The following is a 20,081-nucleotide window of genomic DNA, read 5'->3' as shown; positions in this document are numbered from 1 at the left end:
ATGAATTTCCTTTTCCATCATAATATACTAGTTCAATTGACAGCTAGGTCCCAATTAGTGTGAATAATGAAACCCCCAAAATGATCTAATGTATTTGAATTCACTCTATGTACAGTTATGACTATGCAAAATATGATAATTGGCTCCAGCTCAATGGAAATATGCAGTGAGAATTTAAATAATGTGGTCACTTCACAGGAATAATTATTTGCACTAATCAGAACTTATCTGTAGAAAGAATTAGCAAAGGGGTGTTGCATAATAATAATAGCTACCATTTAAATAGTGTTTTAAGGTTTGCAAATCACTCTAGAAACTTTCCATTTTAGCCTCACTATGACTCTGGGAAGCAAGTGCTAATATTATACCCATTTTACAGAGGAACATAATGAAATTGATGGATAAAAAGTGACTTGCTCAGGGTTACACAGCTAGAAAAATCTAGTATGCTATCTAGCTTCCAAGTTGGCTTTCAGCACCTACATTCAATTTGCAAATGACTTCAGAAGTCTTTGGTTTTACTGACCAGATGAAGCTACATTGGTTACCAACATTATCCAACTATATGTCCTACACTTTCTACACATACCAAATCAGTCCCCACAGCCCTACCCATTTAACTGATTGATTAGAAGAACAGAAATGTTGAATTGCATTAAATTCCCAAAGAATCTGAGTGAGCAGTGAAAAATTCAGACCATCATCTTCATGTTTGACAACATGAAGACAAGCCTTCAAAGCATGATTAGAGATTATAATGATAATCAAGCCCAGGTATAATAGAAATGTAAGAAAAATGTATTACCCTATAGTCCTAGCCTAAGTTCTTTTGAAGAATAATCATAAGACTATATATTAATGTAACATGATTTTCCCCTTCTTAAATGGGTAGTAGACCAGAATATTAATTCTAACATTCTATTGATTCTTTCGATTCATTCTTTTCATTTTACAGATAAAATAAAAAAGTAAATAGTCCAGAGAAATCTGTTTGTCTAAATTCACATAAAGAAGAAGTAAAGGGAGAAAAATAGATCCAACTTACAGTGTCAATTTATGGAACATTACATCATCACTTATAATGGGAATTAAAGGCCATTTAATGCAGACTCCACCATTTCACAGATGAGAACACTGAGACCCTAAAAGAGAAAGTATCTTATTAAAAATCAGCCAAATAGAATATAGCAAAGTCAGACTTTTAATCCATTTCTTCAGACTCCAAATACAGTGCACTATTATTTTGGAGTGTTTGGGGGAAATCACTCGAGTCCTGTTTTTTATATTTTTTCCAATCATAAAAGTGCACTCCCTGTTTCAGGAAGGAAACTTCTTTAATATCCAGGAACATTAAACAGCTCTACACATCTTTGATACTATGGGGTCACTCTGAACAGATTCTGGAATAAATGATCAAACTTTGGTTAAATGAGTTCTCCCAGGAATAACTATGCAAATTCTCTGCTGAGGCTCAGGAATTAGGACATGTTTTAATTAGTGAGTGATGAAGTTTTATCACTGATGCCCTCCAAGGCTCCCCAAACACTTTCTTACAAACAAAAATCCAGATGCTGAAATCATGCTCCCGATATTGCAAACACGGAAGCTCATAAAATGAGGTCATGAGCTCCAGGGAAGCCATTTTATAATCTGTTCCCTTAGCAGCTTCACAAGGTTCAGAAAGAATGGGGAGTGGGCACTGGATAGGTAAAAATGAAGGTTCCCCCAACCCAGTATTTTAGAACAAGTCTCTATTCTTTATTTGCAAAATCAATAGCTATCCACCAACACCACTTCATCTTGCAATTTAGAAGCTACTTGTGACATATTTATCTCTATAGAGAAAGAAAAAGGTAATAGTTACCAAGTCTTATTCCCCTTGCCCTAACTCTTATGTTGTTTTTCATTGTCTTTGACACTTTCTCCAGGTAGATCAAAGTCCTACTAGCTGATTAATCGATCTTTAGTAAAAAGGTACCTCTGGCAAGATTAGAGTTTTCTGCTGAAATGGGAAATACATATGTAGTTCACATGTAATGTTTGTCCTGACACAGCAAGATACTTCTCTGTCATTAAGCTTGATCACTCATGCCACTACATTCATTAAGTGGGATCAGAAAGAATGCTTGACCATGGCTATCTAAATGCTACAACTCAATACTCAGGATCTTAGATGTAACTTCTATAGAGGGACACTATATTAAATATTCCATATTAGGGGGCTCCTAAGCTCCCATCATCATGTTATTTGTTTACATGAATCAGTCACAAATGCCTTCATTAACTTTTAAGCATGAAACATTTACAAAATATGAAGACAAGAGTGAGAATGCTAATAAAATAACATCTGCCAAGTATAAGGCAAAACATAGCAGTCCACTCATAAATCTGTCTAGGTCACACTTTGTCACCAAAGCACACTATAGCAGTGTAGCAGGAAGAGAGGAATAGTGGGAGTAAATTCCCATAGAGCTTGTAAGGAAGCATGAGTCCAGAGCAACTGAAATCTGGACTACAGCTCCAGCTGTCTTTGATCTCTTTAGGGAATAATCTGCACCATGCCTTACCTGCTGGACAGGATTGTTTCTTTTTTGAGGTTTTCCACTTTCCTACTGAGTGAAACCATTTCTCCAACTACTCTCAGATCTCAAAAGTAATACTAAGATTCTTTTATCATATAGCAAGCTCAAATCTGGGATCAGCTTCTTTTCTACTCGCTTTTCAACTGGCTTCTCCTCAAATTAGGATTCCTTCAGCTGAGAAGAAACCCATCTCTAACAAAATGAGAAACCCCAAATCCACATTTCTGTCAACTACATAACACAAAAAGTAAATATATAATATAAAATGGTGCCAAAACAGTTTTTAAGAGTTTCTTCAGAAATAAAATTCCATGTCCCCAAAACCAATCAAACAAATAAAACCAGCAGTCCTATGCAAATTAAATGCTATGAAACAATGCATTTTGGCCATGTCTACAATCAGTAAGTTCTTTCTTCCCCCCTTTACTCCCACTTGCTCCATTAGTCTTCCCAGAATTCCTCAAGTCTTTTTATCCTTAAGTTCTCTCAGAATAGTCTGTATTTTTCCTCCAAGTCACTTTTCAGGGTTTCATGAAAATTAATATTTTTTGCTTTCTTTTAATAAAAAAGTCTACATATTAAAGGAGCAACATCATATATCTAAAAATTGTAATGGCAGCTTCAGTTGTCTTGCATAATAATTTCATCTTTATAAAACATTTCACAAAGGCTTCCTTGACAATACCCTCTGAAGTGGGTAGTTTAATTTTATCCCTATATTACAATTAAGAAAACTTTAGATTGAATTGTGTGGTGAAAGGTAATATAGCATGATTTCATGGGTTGAAAATTTTAGTATGGAACATAAAGAGTTCTAAGAAGGAGAAAATTTGGTATTTTTTGTGCTTTTAACTTCACCTACCTATGAACAATTACTATTTGTCCAATTATTTAAATTTATTTTTTATTTATATAAATGATAGTTTTGTAGTAGATGTATATTGGATTTATACACACATATATACACATAAAAGATACATACATATACATATATATATATATGAATGTAGTTGTATTCATGTATATTATAAGACCTGTGTGTGTGTGTGTGTGTGTGTGTGTGTGTGTGTGTGAGTTGGATTGATAGACAGCATGATTTCACAGATTTAAAAGTTTTTAGTATGGAAGATGCAAAAACCTATGAACAATTACTATTTGTCCAATTATTTAAATTTATTTTTATTTACACAAATAATATTATGTAGCCGGATATATACTGGATTCATATATACATATACCCATATAAAAACACATACATATACATATGTGTGAATGTAGTTGTAATCCTGTATATTATAAAACCATATATATGTAGTTGGTTGATAGACAGACAGATAGATAGATAGATCAAATGATCTTGGGTATGCCACATTCTCCTTTTCAAGATCACTTTCAGGAACTTCAGCAAGGATTGTGACCTGAGATATCATCTTGTTGTGAAGAAAATACAAGCTAAAGGATTAGCCAGCCCCTAATAGGTACTTGAGAAATTGGATAATCTAGCAGTCTACAAAATAACTCCATTGAATAATCAGGTTTCTGGAAATATAATAAATAGTTGGCATATATAAATGATCAAATGATTAGGAGAGGATCCCAAATCCAGATGTAGCTGAAGAAGAAGCTACATGTTGGTTCTCTCTTAAAAGCTGTAAAAGCTTGACAAGACTGCCTGAGGGGGACCTCTACTCAAACTAAAAGGAAAGATTAAATTCAGAGGTTTCCTCTTATCTTTCTGATATTCAAGATATGAAGACCCCAAGAGAGCTGGAACCTAAGGCTGCTAACCAACTCACAGAGGTCTTGGCCAATGGGGACATGTAAATGACAGGAAATTATAAGAAATGTGCTGATGTTATTCAACACATGACCAAGCTGACATATGATGTCCCTAGTGTGAGTTGGCAGAGGCTATGCACTAGACAGATGACCATTAATAAGTGCTTAGAAAATATATTTGGTATAAACTCTAATATATGTTGCTATGTGCTATATATTTACAAATAGCATATATGTGTCCTATTGCATGTAACTGATATACAATGCTATGTATATATGTATGTATATGTAAGATATATATCTTCCTGCTCTGTGTATTCTATCTACTGTATGCATTCTAGGACATTTTATTCATGTCAAGGAGACATCATTGAAGTGAAGAGATGGGACAAAAAGAAATGCAGGCAGAATCATGTGGTGAGATAGAGATGGATACTGACTATTGGCCAAACAGACTCAGTTCAGGGACTGACAAACTTGCTAATCAAGTTAGAAGGGAGTAGGGGGCGGAGCCAAGATGGCGGAAAAGATACACGTGAATTTGTAAGCTCTCTTCTTCCCTCAATACCAACTAGTTAAATCAGCCTCAAAAATAACGATTGGACTGATAAAAACCACAAGGATTAGAAGCACAACTTACCAGCTGAAGAGAATCTGGAATTTCAACAGAAAAGGCCGGTTCCAATGGGAGGATAAAAAGATCAGCATGCTCAGGGTTGGACTAGGGGCTAGCACACTGTGCCAAACAGGCTGGGGAGAACTCTGGGATCAGAAAAGCCACTGAGATAGAGGAATCTGGCACAGGCTGATGGCTCTTCTTGGCTTATAAAACAGCAGATCAAAAGAGAAATCAAGCCACTTTAAAATATAAAGCCAGATCCTAAAACCACCCCAATCCAGAAGTGACCTAACACCAAACTCGGCAGGGCTGTGCAGCCGCCTTCTGCTGTCCAGAGCTTTTCCTTGGGGCAGTTAAGAACCTGAACAGTGGGGGACACAGCCCAGGGAAGCCTCTAATCCACATATTGTGGGGATCAGCCTGAGGCAGTGGAATTCTAGCAGTAGCAAAACTCCAACAGCAGCAGAACCCCCAGAGCAGCAGAACCTCCACAGCAAGGACCGTGGTTTCCGGGCAAACACTTCCAGTTTGAGTGCAGGGGCTTTTCACATCAGCTGCTAATATCCACAACCCCACGAGAGGCTTTGGTTGGGGTTTGTGACACTTTCACTGTTCAGCCTTAAACCTCAGGGCAGTCACTAGGCCATACAGCGGGGTTCCTCACTGGGCACTTCTCACAGCGCAGCCTTTCTAACCACCTCTGATGCATTTCCAGGGAGAGGGGAGGGGAACCCTCTCCCAGAGCTCTCTGTTAGCCCAGGCATAGGATTGCTGCATCCATCCAGTCTGAGAGGAAGCTGATGAATTTCTTACCCAAGGGCAGACCCCCCACTGAGTGTTAACAATAAGTAAAAAACTGAAGAGAACAATTGACACCTTTTATACAGAGAAGGAGTGGGTATCCAACCCCAAGGAGGTTAACAGTAGAGTCTCCAGATAACACCCTAAAGGGGAATGATACCTGCCCCCCATCACATAACTCTCTCCTAGAAGAGATTGTTAAAAAGTTAAGAGAGTTTGAAGAAAAATGGGGAAAAGAAAGAGAAGCTATGATAGAGAATAGCAACGTCCTGAAATCTGAGTTGGAAAAAATAAAGAATACACAAGAAGTGCAGGGAAACAAAATTTGTGAATTAGAAAAGGTTAAAAAAAACACAGGAAAGTAGGATTTCTGAATTGGAAAAGATAAAAAATTCCCAAGAAAGTAGGGTTTGTGATTTGGAAAAAGAAAATAACTCACTAAAAAAAATAGTGAAATGGAAAAAAAAATCAACAGAGAAAAATAATTCATTTAAAAACTCAATGGGACATATACGAAAAGAACTAAAAATGTGAATGAAGATAATAAGTCATTAAAAATCAGGACTGAACAAATAGAAATGAATGATTCATTGAGAAACCAAGAATCAGTCAAACAAAACAAAACAAAACAAAAAGAAAAAAAAAAAGAAATAAAGAAAGAAAAGTTGGAGAATAACATCAAATATTTACTAGGAAAATCTATAGACCTGGAAAATAGATCTAGAAAAGGTAATCTGAAGATCATTGGACTTCCCAAAAATTATGATGAAAAAAAGAGCCTAGATTCTATTTTACAGGAAATCATCAAAGAGAACTGTCCAGAGATAATAGAAACAGAAGGGAAAATAGGCATTGAAAGAATTCATTGAACATCTTCTGAAAAAGACCCTAAAAAAAGAACATTGTGGCTAAGCTGCAGAACTACCAAAATAAGGAAAAAATATTGCAAGCAGCTAAGAATAAACAATTCAAATATAAAGGTGCCACAATAAGGGTCACACAAAATCTGACTGCATCCACATTAAAGGATCGAAAGGCCTGGAACTTGATATTCCAAAAGGCAAGAGAACAAGGATTGCAACCAAGAATAAACTACCCATCTAAGTTTAGCATTTTCTTCCATGGAAGAAGATGGTCATTTAATGAAACAGAGGAATTCCATTTGTTTCTAAGAAAAAAAACAGACTTAAACAAAAAATTTGATCTACATCCACAAGACTGAAGAGAAGCAGAAAAAGGTAAAAAGAACTCTTGAGAAATGTATCTCTGTTGTGGATATACAGAAAGTCCAGATGGATAATTTGATTTTACTTATATAACATAAAAAAGGAAGTAGTAAAGGGAAGGGGATAGTATCAGAAAAAGGGAAAGGAGAGATAAAAAGAGGGAAACTACATCCCAGGAAGAAGATTAGAAAATCTACATATCTGAGGGAATTTAGAAAGGGGGAGAAACATTGTGTGAATCTTACTCTCATCAGAGTAGGCTCAAAAAATAAATAATTGACATATTTGTTTTTCGGAGAAGTCTCTCTCACCTCATTGTAAGGGGGGGAGGAAAAGGGAAAAGGAAAAGGGGAATAAGTGAAGGGTACAAGAAAGAGGAAGGGACTTAAAAGGAGAGGAGAGGGATACTAAAAAGGGAGGGCTGTGTGTCACAAGTGGGTTCCATAAATTAAATACTGGGGAAGGGGTTCGGGGGAACAAGGGGGAAAAAAAGCATAATCAGGGGATAATATGATGAAAGGAAATACAGAATTAGTAATTTTAACTGTAAATGTGAATGGGATGAACTCTCCCATTAAACGGAGGCGGATAGCAAACTGGATCAAAAGTCAGAACCCTACAATATGTTGTTTACAGGAAACACACTTAAAGCAGGGAGATACATACAGAGCAAAGGTAAAAGGTGGGGGCAGAATTTATTATGCTTCAGGTGAAGCCAAAAAAGCAGGAGTAGCCATCCTTATCTCACATCAAGCAAAAGCAAAACTTGATCTAATCAAAAGAGATAAAGAAGGAAACTATATCTTGCTAAAGGGTAGCATAGACAATGAAGACAATGATTGCTATATCAATACTAAATATATATGCACCAAGTTGTATAGCATCTAACTTCCTAAAGGAAAAGTAAGAGAGTTGCAAGAAGAAATAGACAGCAAAACTATAATAGTGGGAGATTTCAATCTTGCTCTCTCAGAATTAGATAAATCAAACCACAAAACAAATAAGAAAGAAATTAAAGAGGTAAATAGAACATTAGAAAATCTAGGTATGATAGATCTTTGGAGAAAACTGAATGGTGATAGAAAGGAATATACTTTCTTCTCAGCAGTTCATGGAACCTATACAAAAATTGACCATATATTGGGACATAAAGATCTCAAAATTAAAAGCAGGAAGGCAGAAATAGTAAATGCCTTCTTTTCAGATCCCAATGCAATAAAAACTACATTCAATAAGAAGTTAGGGGTAAATAGACCAAAAAGTAATTGGAAACTAAATAATCTCATCTTAAAGAATGACTGGGTGAAACAATTAATAATTCCACCCAAGATAATGACAGCAATGAGGCATCATACCAAAATTTGTAGGATGCAGCTAAAGTGGTAATAAGGGGAAATTTTTATATCTTTAGAGGCTTACTTGAATAAAATAGAGAAAGAGAAGATTAATGAATTGGGCCTGCAACTTAAAAAGCTAGAAAAAGATCAAATTAAAAACCCCCAACCAAAAATTAAACTTGAAATTCTAAAATTAAAAGGAGAAATCAATAATATTGAAAGTAAAAAAAACTATTGAAATAATAAATAAAACTAAGATTTGGTTTTATGAAAAAGCCAATAAAATAGATAAATCTTTGGTAAATCTGATCAGAAAAAGGAAAGAGGAAAATCAAATTGTTAGTCTTAAAAATGAAAAGAGGTATTTTTCCACTGATGAAGAGGAAATTAGAGAAATAATAAGGAGTTACTTTACCCAACTTTATGCCAATAAATTTGATAACTTAAGTGAAATGGATGACTACCTCCAAAAATATAGGCTTCCTAGATTAACATAGGAAGAGGTAAACTGCTTAAATAGGCCCATTTTAGAAAAAAGAAATAGAACAAGCTATTAATCAACTCCCCAGGAAAAAATCCCCAGGACCAGATGGATTTACATGTGAATTCTACCAAACATTTAAAAAACAATTAGCCCCAATGTTATATAAACTATTTGAAAAAATAGGGGATGAGGGAGTCCTACCAAACTCTTTTTATGATTCAGACATGGTACTGATACCTAAACCAGGTAGGTTAAAACTGAGAAAGAAAACTATAGACCAATCTCCTTAATGAATATTGATGCTAAAATCTTAAATAAGATATTAGCAAAAAGACTTCAGAAAATCATCCCCAGGATAATAAGCTATGATCAAGTAGGAGTTATACCAGGAATTCAGGGCTGGTTTAATATTAGGAGAACTATTAGTATAATTGACCATATTAATAATCAAATTAGTAAAAATCATATGATCATCTCAATAGGTGCAGAAAAAGCATTTGATAAAATACAACATCCATTCTTACTAAAAAACACTTGAGAGTATAGGAATAAATGGATTATTCCTTAAAATAGTCAGGAGCATATATTTAAGACCGTCAGTAAGCATAATATGTAATGGAGATAAACTGGAACCTTTCCAGTAAGATCAGGAGTGAAACAAGGTTGCCCACTATCACCATTACTATTCACTATTGTATTAGAAATGCTAGGCTCGGCAATAAGAGTTGAGAAAGAGATTCAAGGAATAAGAGTAGGTAATGAGGAAATCAAACTGTCACTCTTTACAGATGATATGATGGTATACTTAGAAAACCCCAAAGATTCTAACAAAAAGTTATTAGAAATAAATCACAACTTTAGCAAAGTTGCTGGATACAAAATAAATCCACATAAATCCTCAGCATTTTTATATATCACCAAGAAAATGCAACAGCAAGAGATACAAAGAGAAAATCCATTCAAAACAACTGTCAAGAGTATAAAATATTTGGGAATCCATCTACAAAAGAAAAGTCAGGAATTATATGAGCAAAATTACAAAACACTTGCCACAAAAATAAAGTGAGATTTAAATAATTGGAAAGACAGTGCTCATGGATAGGCTGAGCGAATATAATAAAGATGACAATGCTACCCAAACTAATCTATTTATTTAGTGCTATACCAATCAGAATCCCAAGAAACTATTTTAATGACCTAGAAAAAAATAACAACAAAATTCATATGGAAGAACAAAAGGTCGAGAATTTCAAGGGAATTGATGAAAAAAAAAAGTCAGATGAAGGTGGTCTAGCTGTACCTGATCTAGTACTATATTATAAAGCAGCAGTCACCAAAATCATTTGGTATTGGCTAAGAAATAGACTAATTGATCAGTGGAACAGATTAGGTACACAGGACAAAATAGGGTACAACTATAGCAATCTAGTGTTTGACAAACCCAAAGATACCAACATTTGAGATAAGAATTCATTATTTGAAAAGAACTGTTGGGAAAACTGGAAATTAGTATGGCAGAAATTAGATATGGACCCACACTTAACATCATATACCAAGATAAGATCAAAATGGGTCCATGATTTAGGCATAAAGAATGAGATCATAAATAGATTAGAGGAACAGAGGATAGTCTATCTCTCAGAACTGTGGAGGAGGAAGGAACTTATGACCAAAGGAGAACTAGAGATCATTATTGATCACAAAATAGAAGATTTTGATTACATCAAATTAAAAAGCTTCTGTACAAACAAAACTAATGCAAACAAGATTAGAAGGGAAGTAACAAATTGGGAAAATATTTTTAAAAGTAAAGGTTCTGACAAAGGTCTCATTTCCAAAATATATAGAGAACTGACCCTGATTTATAGGAAACCAAACCATTCTCCAATAGATAAATGGTCAAGGGATATGAACAGACAATTCTCAGATGATGAAATTGAAATTATATCCACTCATATGAAAGAGTGTTCCAAATCACGACTGATCAGAGAAATGCAAATTAAGACAACTCTGAGATACCACTACACACCTGTCAGATTGGCTAAGATGACAGGAACAAATAATGATGAATGTTGGAGGGGATGTGGGAAAACTGGGACACTGATACATTGTTGGTGGAGTTGTGAAAGAATCCAGCCATTCTGGAGAGCAATTTGGAAATATGCCCAAAAAGTTGTCAAACTATGCATACCCTTTGACCCAGCATTGCTAATATTGGTATTATATCCCAAAGAAATACTAAAGAGTGGAAAGGGACCTGTATGTGCCAAAATGTTTGTGGCAGCTCTTTTTGTTGTAGCTAGAAACTGGAAGTTGAATGGATGTCCATCAATTGGAGAATGGTTGGGTAAATTGTGGTATATGAAGGTTATGGAATATTATTGCTCTGTAAGAAATGACCAGCAGGAGGAATACAGAGAGGCTTGGAGAGACTTAAATCAACTGTTGCTGAGTGAAATGAGCAGAACCAGAAGATCACTATACACTTCAACAACAATATTGTATGAAGATATATTCTCAGTGGATATCTTCAACATAAAGAAGATCCAACTCACTTCCAGTTGATTAATGATGGACAGAAACAGCTACACCCAGAGAAAGAACACTAGGAATTGAATGTAAACTGTTACCACTACTGTCTTTCTACCCAGGTTACTTATACCTTTGGAATCCAATTCTTAATGTGCAACAAGAAAATTGGATTTACACACATATATTGTATCTAGATTATACTGTAACACATTTCATATGTATAGGATTGCCTGTCACCTAGGGGAGGGAGGGGAAAATTTGGAAAAATGAATACAAGGGATAATGTTATAAAAAAAAATTACTCATGCATATGTACTGTAAAAAATTATAATTATAAAATTAATTTTTAAAAAGTTAGAAGGGAGTGAGTTGGAAGAACTTCCAAGACATTGTATTTTTCCCTAAATTTTTAGATAAAGACCTAAAGAGTTTCCATTCTGGAATATGTTAGGACATATTTGGCAAATGTTTACTGAAAATGTTCTAGAGATTCATTATTGCTATTTTTGTTGTCATTTCTTGCTGTTCCAATTAAACATTTTGCTGATTACAACTTGTAAGTTGTTTAGTTTTTTGCTAATAAAATGATAGGAAAATTTCCTTCACCTTTCTATGAGTTCTGAAATATTCTTTTTTATGTTGTTGTTGTACTCAAAATGTCACCTGTGTATTTTTTGTAAGTGAAAGTATTATAAATGCTACTGGCTGGTTAAAAAAAAGATGCTGTTTGTTATTCTTATGGAAGAAGACTACAATGTCAGAAAGGTTTTGCAAGTAAATTGGATGGAAGGAAGGAAGGGAGGGAGGGAGGGAGGGAGGAAAGAAGGAAGGGATGAAGAAGGAAGGAAGGAAAGGAGGAATGGAATGAAGGAGGGAATGAGGGAGGGAAGGAAGGTAGGAAGGACGGAAAAGAGAGAAGAAAGGAAGAAATGCCTTGCTCAACTGACCACTTCCAGTTGGTCTACAGTGGATAATCTCCTACTCCTATTCGCAGAAGCTATTCTCAAAGAGGACCATGACATCAGAGAGGCAATGCCATGCCATGCATGTGAATTTGACTTAAATGAGGGCGGGCTATACTAAGTCATCTGCCTCACTTTCTCCCCCAGAGTCATCTAGATCCAGTGGCAAGATATAGATCAGGATGACTAGAGAGGGGCAGGAAGATAAGCAATGTATGGAATTTCAAGATTAAATCCAAGCATCTAGAGAAAATAGAATGCATTTCCCCTCCTTCCTTTCTCCTTTTTCCCCCAGCTCTGGACATTGAAATCTTTCTTATCCTGCAAACTCCAGTTTGGTTGCTACCTCCTTCATTAGTGCTTTCCTGAACCCCACTCCTCACAGTAGGAAGAAATGTCTCCTACTTTGTGATTATAAAGTAGGAAATTATGGTGCTTATTAAAAAATGTATCTCATATGTATTAGTCATATTCTAAATTGGAGTTTTTGATCTGAAAATGGACTGTCACCAAAAGTTTTGAGACATGTATAGGGCTCAATTTTAATTCTGGATGGGCAACAAAACACATCCTAATAAATACTAGATAACACCTCTGCATGATATGGTCTCTGAAACTGATTGTTTGGATAGTTTATGTGTGAAACTACAGTTGGCAGTAATGTTCAAGAACCAGTTATTTTTAAAGTTTTCTATAAACAAAACAGATAAAGCAAAACAAGTGTTTTGTAACAAAAATATGCTGTCAAACAAAACAAATTTCCACATTTATTATATCCAAAAATATATGTTTCATCTACACTCTGAGTTCACTGAATCCCTATCAGGAAGTAGGTAGTAGCATCTTTTATCATTGGTCCTCTAGAATTTATTTAGTATTATATTAATTGTTATTGTATTGATCAAAGTTCTTAAGTCTTTCAAATTTGCTTTCCTTTACAATATTGCCATTAGTGTATAAATTGTTTTCCTAGCTATACTCATTTCAATCTTTATTAGTTTATATGCGTCCTCCTGAGTTTCTCTGAAATCATCCCTTTCTTTTTTTCTTACAGAATAATACTTCATTATGCCTCTATAAGATATTTTTGTCAACTTTGACAATCTCATGGGTGTAAGGTGAAATCTCAATGTTGCTTTAATTTTCATTTATCTAATAATTAGTGACTCAAAGCATTTTTTGATATGATTACTAATAGCTTGAATTTCTTCTGCAGGAAACTTACTGTTAATATTCTTCAATCATTTCTCTATTAAGGCGTAGTTTTTATTCTTATAAATTTGAAACAGTTACTTTTATATGTTAAACCTTTATCAGAGAAACTTGTTGCAAAGGTTCCTTCATTAGCCCAATTACCTGATTCTCTTCTAAATTTTATCAGTTTTTTTGTAATAATAACAATTATTATAATTTTACACAATCAAAATTGTCCATTTTATCTTCCATAACCATTTCAATGCTTTGTTTGTTGATAGATTGCAAAGATCATTTCTGCCTTTATTATTTTTATCATGTTGAAATGCTTTAGATTTATTTGAACATCTTCTATATTGGTATAAACACTTTAAATTGATGTTCTTCATATTGCAATTGTTATTGCTGATTTTCTAATCAGCATTTTGCTGATATTATTTTTCCATTGATTTATATTACATGATAATTATTGTAGGTTATATTGTATGTAAATGGGATATAATTTTGAAAGCTTCAGAGAGATTCATCAAAAGTTCAATAAGATCAGAAACATTTGGACTTAGACTAGCAATAATAAGGAAAATAGCTAAGAAGGAAATAGCTAACCAGATGCATAATGTTCCTAAAGATAAGTTTTATATACTTTTGTAATAATCAAAACTAATAGTATTAATTGTGTGTGGGTGTAATCTAGTGGGACTTTTTTTTAGCATTTGTTATTATATTTTGATTTTGGTATCTTAGATTGATTGCATTGAATACTTCTCTCTTAAAAGGTTCAATAAATAGAAAACCAAATTGGTGCTAACAATTATTTTTCATATATTAGATATGCAGATGAATCAGCCACCTATCAACAAGGGGAAACTGCTAGTGGGTGGCTTAATGAAGGGCTCATAAATGGCATGCAGAAATCATAATAATGGTTCTCAGTAACACTTATGAATATTGGATCCTTCCCAGATGGATATGTGGGAGCAGTGAAAAGTGTTGGAGAATCAGCTTCCTAAAACAATAACAGCTGATTGTTTCTCCTCTTTGGAAAGGTTCAGCTCCAACCTGGTTGAACATAGACCCAACTATTATACTTCTGGGACAATATGAAGTCAAAGGATATGAATTTACAGTTCTCCAAACTTTACCCAAGATTAGAAAAGGAGTAAAAGAATTTTATCCGGGAAAAAGAGTTGTTTTGAAATACTTGTGTCCTGAGAAAAACACAAGACAGAGAGTTTTGATGAAAACCCAATCAGGCAAATGAAAGGACAGACGCATGAGAAAAATCAAGGAACAGAAGCCAAGAAGGGACTGTCTGCTAGTTGGTCCCAGAAAATGTTCCATGGGTATGGTTGGAATACAGTTTGGTCAGAGTCAGTAGCTGAATCTAAATAAAGATAATTTATTGTTTCTTCAGTGACTAGAATTGAATTGATTAATTTTTCCTGTGGAAGAAAGAGTGGGATTCTGAAGAAAAAAATACAACTTAGGTAGTCAGGTGGAGTAATAAAATTGTTAGTACATTAGATATGAATGAGATTTTCTGAAGCAATTCAACTTGCTTGCTTTTTTACATGAGGAAATGGATCATTTGTCCAATACATAGTATTGAATGCAAAACTGGGATTAGAACCTAGATCTAGGAATCAAGTATTCTAACAGTATTCTTCCCACAAAAACTATAAATTTGGGGCTTCAAAGGAGTCCTTCAAAGGAGGAATTTCCAAGTGATGCATTGTCTCTTAAATAGTACTCTTGTTTAGGTCTCTTTCTTGGATAAGGAACTTCACTGAAGGAAAATTAAATGAAAATGAGGTAAGAAATAGTCTTTTAAATTTGGTACATTTAAAGAGAGGCCACATGACTTATCTGAAGACAACCAAGGGGGCAAAGAATATGAGATAAATGCAATACGACAAGGAATTAAGGTAGCATCTATCCCCTACCCGACCCCACCACCACATAGTGTACACACTAAGGTGACAACTGATAACTCTAAAGCAAGGACAATTTACTGAGGTGAATCCAACATTTGGGGCAAGAAAAATACTTTCAAGGCAAAGCAGAGATATGCTTCAGGCCAAGTAAAGAAGATGGAATCCACTACAGTCTTAAGTAGTGCTATGTAATTATATAAACTAGTGTATGTAAAAAAAAATACACAGGTTGAACAAGCTCTCTTATTGTGAGTGAGATAGCTCAAGCAAGTGAAAGGGCCCAATTTCACCCAAGAAGAAATTCTCCAACATCTCTAGGGAGATAAACTAGAAATCAGGAACATATTGAGGAGCAGTTTTCTCCTACCAGTCTGGTTCCAAAGTCTATTGTTTTTGTCCATGGATCTCTCCCTAAAGAGATGTGAGATCTTCTCTCAAAAAAGAAATGAAAAAAAATATCTCTCCTTCAAAGTTCTCACCAGTTCTATCTTTCATGAAGGCACACAATAGTAAGTCATAATTCTTTCCACTGATGAAGAGAATCTTATGCAGAGGTCCTAGACTTGAAACCTATGTTTACGTGTACATGTAATTACCTACCTGAATGCAATTCAGAATAGGAGCATTCTCATAATGTTTATCCTCTCAAGACAACTAAACCAACTATTGCTATGGATGATGAGGAAACCAAGTGTTGCTATGGCTGATGAGGAAGATTCACTATTAAGAAAGTAGAAAGTGGCAGGGCTAATTCCCAATGTGGTAGCTCCATGAAGGAATCCTCCCTCTCCCAAACATTTGAGAAATAGATAAAGAAAAGACAAAAAGAGGGACTTCAGAATGAATGGCCTAAATTTTTTTCTGTAAAATATCGGGGAGAGTCCTCAGTTGAGAGAGTGGATATGGGGGAGGCATTGGAGGTTTGAGAAGGGCTGAAAATTTTTGGAAGAGCTGATGTGGACAATGGAATGATAAATTGATAAGGAGCTATAGAAAAATTGTCTAACATCAATAAGGACCCACTTGAGATTGTACAACATATTTTGTACCATACACAGAATGGATATATGATATTGAGCAGCAGCAGCATGTGGAATGAAGGCAGAGAATGATGGGAATGATCCAAGGCACTGACTATCATTGGCAATATGAAAAGGAGGCTAAAGATTAAAGGGAGGAAAACTACAGCTGAATTGGTTCACCAATAGGTCAATATTGAGTAGAGAGAAAGAGAAAGTGATTAGCACAGGGGAAATGACCCAAGGGAGAATCAAGTGGTCAAGGGATTATAGATTACAATGAGAACACAGTAGGATTTTATATGAGAAGACAGGAGGAGAGATGAAAAGATTATGGTTAGATTAGGGGATTTCAGAATTCTTTAAACATAGAGGTGATAAGTTTGTGAATGATTCCAAGGTCAAGGCTTTGACCACCTTTGCATAAACTGATGTTTACTGGAGGAGAAACTCATAAGAAGTGAGTAGATTGAGGAACTGAATGGTTAGGTTTTTTGAGGGGAAAAAAAAGTCAATATGTCCCTTTCTATGAAATCAAACATTGGGGAGGAGAGAAAGATTATGAATCAAATTCTGAATTTATAAAAAAGGAAAGAGAGTGACCTGGCAATCCATAAAAAGTAGCTACCAAGATTTTGATTGAATGGTAGATATGAAAAAGCATGAATCTCAAAGGAAGAGGGGTTACTGAGTAATAAGTAATTATTACTTCAAGACAACTCAAATTCCATCTCTGTAGGAGGATTTACCTGATTCTTCATCCTGTCCTCACCTTGGTACTGCTAAATATTTTTCCTTTCAAGTGGTTTTCCATCTGTTTTGCATATACCTAGTTATTTATATCTCCTTTCCCCATTAAAATATAAGCTCCTTGAAAGCAGGGACTGTTTTAGTCTTTCTTCATATTTAGCACAGTATATTCTCATCCTGAGCATTTATAAATGCTTGCTGACTGATTGACTAAATCATGTCATTTTACTGTTAACTACCTGACATTACACAACAGGAAAATGGATAATTTCCTAAAAATAGATCAGGAAAGATCAGGAAAATGCATTTACAGCAAACATTTGCATTGCCAAGCCAATCTACCAAATCATGTTCCAGAACTGATGATTGAGAGTCCAGTCAGCTCCTAGTTCCTCCATAGCCTGGCTATCAGCCCAGCATTCAGTCTAGGGAATCTGGAATTACTAGGATAACAATTTACTCATCACCACAGGAGTACAGCAATTGCTGTGTCTGAAAGTTATGATTGCTTAATACTAGGAATACTACAGCCAGGATGCCTAGAAGCCATATGGGAACACTTCGTCTCTAGGACTTAGAAGCCAGTAATTTTCAATGTATAGAGTTGTAAGTCTTCAAAACCTGGAAGACTGTGGTCCCTACAGAGTCCCAAGGGAGGCATCAGCAGAAACAGTGAAACACCCCTGAACTTCCTCAGTACCCAATGTCTGATCTCAGCAAGAAAGGGGGCAAAATCTCAAAGTCCCTCATTCTCCCAGGAAATAAAGTACAGTGCACCATATCATTTTTCTTCCCCCCTACTCCTCACTCCTCACTCTTTGAATCAGTATAGTCCTGCTGCCTTTAAATGTTCCCATACAACTGTTAGTCATACAGAATTCTGAGAGCTGTGGATTTTAAAAGAATATTGTGAGTCTTAAGTGAGGAATACAACAAGTCCCTTATATTAATAAATTCAATTCAATTCAATAAACATTTATTAAGCAATAACTGTGTGCTAAGCACCCAGAATACAAATAAGGGATGAAAAGACAATTCCTGACCTCAAAGAGCTTATTGTATAATGGTGGAAGACAATGTACAAAAGAAAGCTAAAAAGTAAAGTGGGGCAGGGATACTTGGTCCAGGAGGATTGTGTTTGGGAAGTTGAAACCAAGCGGAGATAGAAAATGAAGTATTACCTGGAAAATTGTGAGACATCTATAAAGGAAAGCTTTGGTGTGAGTATATAACTCTGATTCCAGTACCCTAATATGAGGAAAGAAAAATGGAGGAACTGAGGTGTTGAGTATCAAAAGATGAGTCAGTCTGTATGGTAATAAGATTTCAGATGATCATTTTTTTCCTAGAGGATGCATGAAGTTTAAAATCAAGTAAAGTCCCTGATGGAAAATAAATCAAAAACATTTTTAAAACATCTACCAGATTAAAAGTATTATGTTGTTTTGTGAAAAATAAAAAAGAAATTAAACTAGTTTATCTCTTCAAGGTCTGAGATAAACTGTACAGGAAAAGGGAAAAATAAAGGAGAAAATCATATTACAAACCAAATAATAAAAGAAATTTCTGTACTGGTAAGAGTATCTCTAATGAAAGGTACTAGGAAAAAACAAGGCAAGAGGGAGGGAGGAAGAGAGGAAGGAAGGGAGGGAGGGAGGGAGAGAGAGGGGAAGGAAGAGGAAGGATGGAAGGAAGAACAGGGAAGGAAAGAAAGACAAAAAGAAAGATTATAGCTCTGAGTATTTTTTTAATTGCCATTTCTCATCATAATCATCAGCGCAAGGACAGCCTCCATGTGCTCTTTGAGCTGCACATGCACTATGGGAAATAGCCCTGATGTTAGACCAATCCTTGGAAACAAGTAGAGCCCATCGGACACCAGATCGGTTGGGGCACCATCTGGTGCCGGGATTCTGGTATTTTTCCTGCTTACTAATGAAGAAGTCAGCCCAGCTGCAGCGAGAACGGGGGCGGTCACACGAGCGACTCCAGCGCGGCCGGGTCAGTGGTAGGCCCGGCCCGAAGCTAGCCTGAAGTGCCTGGAGAAGTTGCAGCTGAGCGGGGCTGCTTTTTCCTCCTCCCTTTCCCTGGAACACGCTCCGCGAAGAGACAAAAGGCGAGCTCGGGGTGAAAGTCCTAGAGCGAGCTCTTTGTGCGGGGCCCACGGGGGAGTACCTGAGATGAGGCTGGCACACATGAAAGGCCCCTTTCTCCTCGCTTGGCTCACAAAGGCAGCCCCGGGGTTTGAATCCGTCGGGCCCGGCCAATCTCAGACAGCAGCGCAGCTCTGAGACTTTCCGCCAGGCGTGGGGGGGGGGGGGGGGGGTGAGGAGAGGGGGAGGGGGAGGGGGGACCGCTGCCAAATGTTTGGAACAAAAGGTTGCTCGCGTTGCTGAAGTCTCATGTGGGGTAGCCTAGGAGTTTTGCTTTCATCAAAAGGGAAGCATTTGGAGTGTGAGGTGGGGAGGCCAGAATGAGGTTTTTATTCTTGAGGAAGAAAACTACGGGGAAATTCCAAGACAGCCCCCAGCAGCAACAAGGTGACTGAGACACCTCCCTGCCTACAAATAATGAATAAAATGGCCCCCTGCCCTGCACCATCTTGTGCTTCATATTCCCCAGCTCCTTACTGGAGGACCCCAAAGAAGTCTCAGAGGAGCTCTGTGGCTTCCCATCTCACTTCCTCTCATTCTCTCATCAGCCTCCTGTGTATGGTTTTACCTAATATTAAATGGCAAGGTCTACTGAACTGGCAGGCCAAAGGCCTGGGTTCTAGTGACAGTCCAAATTCAAGGTTCCTCTCTCAGTCTAAAGCACTAATTCTGAAATTGAGGTGGGATGAGGAAGCCCCTCAGTTGCCCA

General features: G+C 36.2%; 1 long non-coding RNA gene across 1 annotated transcript in view; it reads right to left on the bottom strand.

Annotated features, from left to right (window-relative positions):
• Window positions 1–19,513, bottom strand: part of LOC141541889 (uncharacterized) — an 84,602-nt gene extending 65,089 nt beyond the window's left edge. Inside the window, exons 1-2 of the long non-coding RNA XR_012481931.1 lie at window positions 19,395–19,513; window positions 1,046–1,142 (exon numbers count right to left, since the gene is read on the bottom strand). This is a non-coding gene — a long non-coding RNA (uncharacterized LOC141541889). The remainder of the gene's footprint in view (window positions 1–1,045; window positions 1,143–19,394) is intronic.
• Window positions 19,514–20,081: the final 568 nt, after the last annotated feature.

The sequence above is a fragment of the Sminthopsis crassicaudata genome, chromosome 4 (genome assembly GCF_048593235.1).
Source record: "Sminthopsis crassicaudata isolate SCR6 chromosome 4, ASM4859323v1, whole genome shotgun sequence".
NCBI lineage: Eukaryota > Metazoa > Chordata > Mammalia > Dasyuromorphia > Dasyuridae > Sminthopsis > Sminthopsis crassicaudata.
Note: the sequence above shows the minus strand (reverse complement) of the source record. Positions and strands in the feature narration are given on the sequence as shown.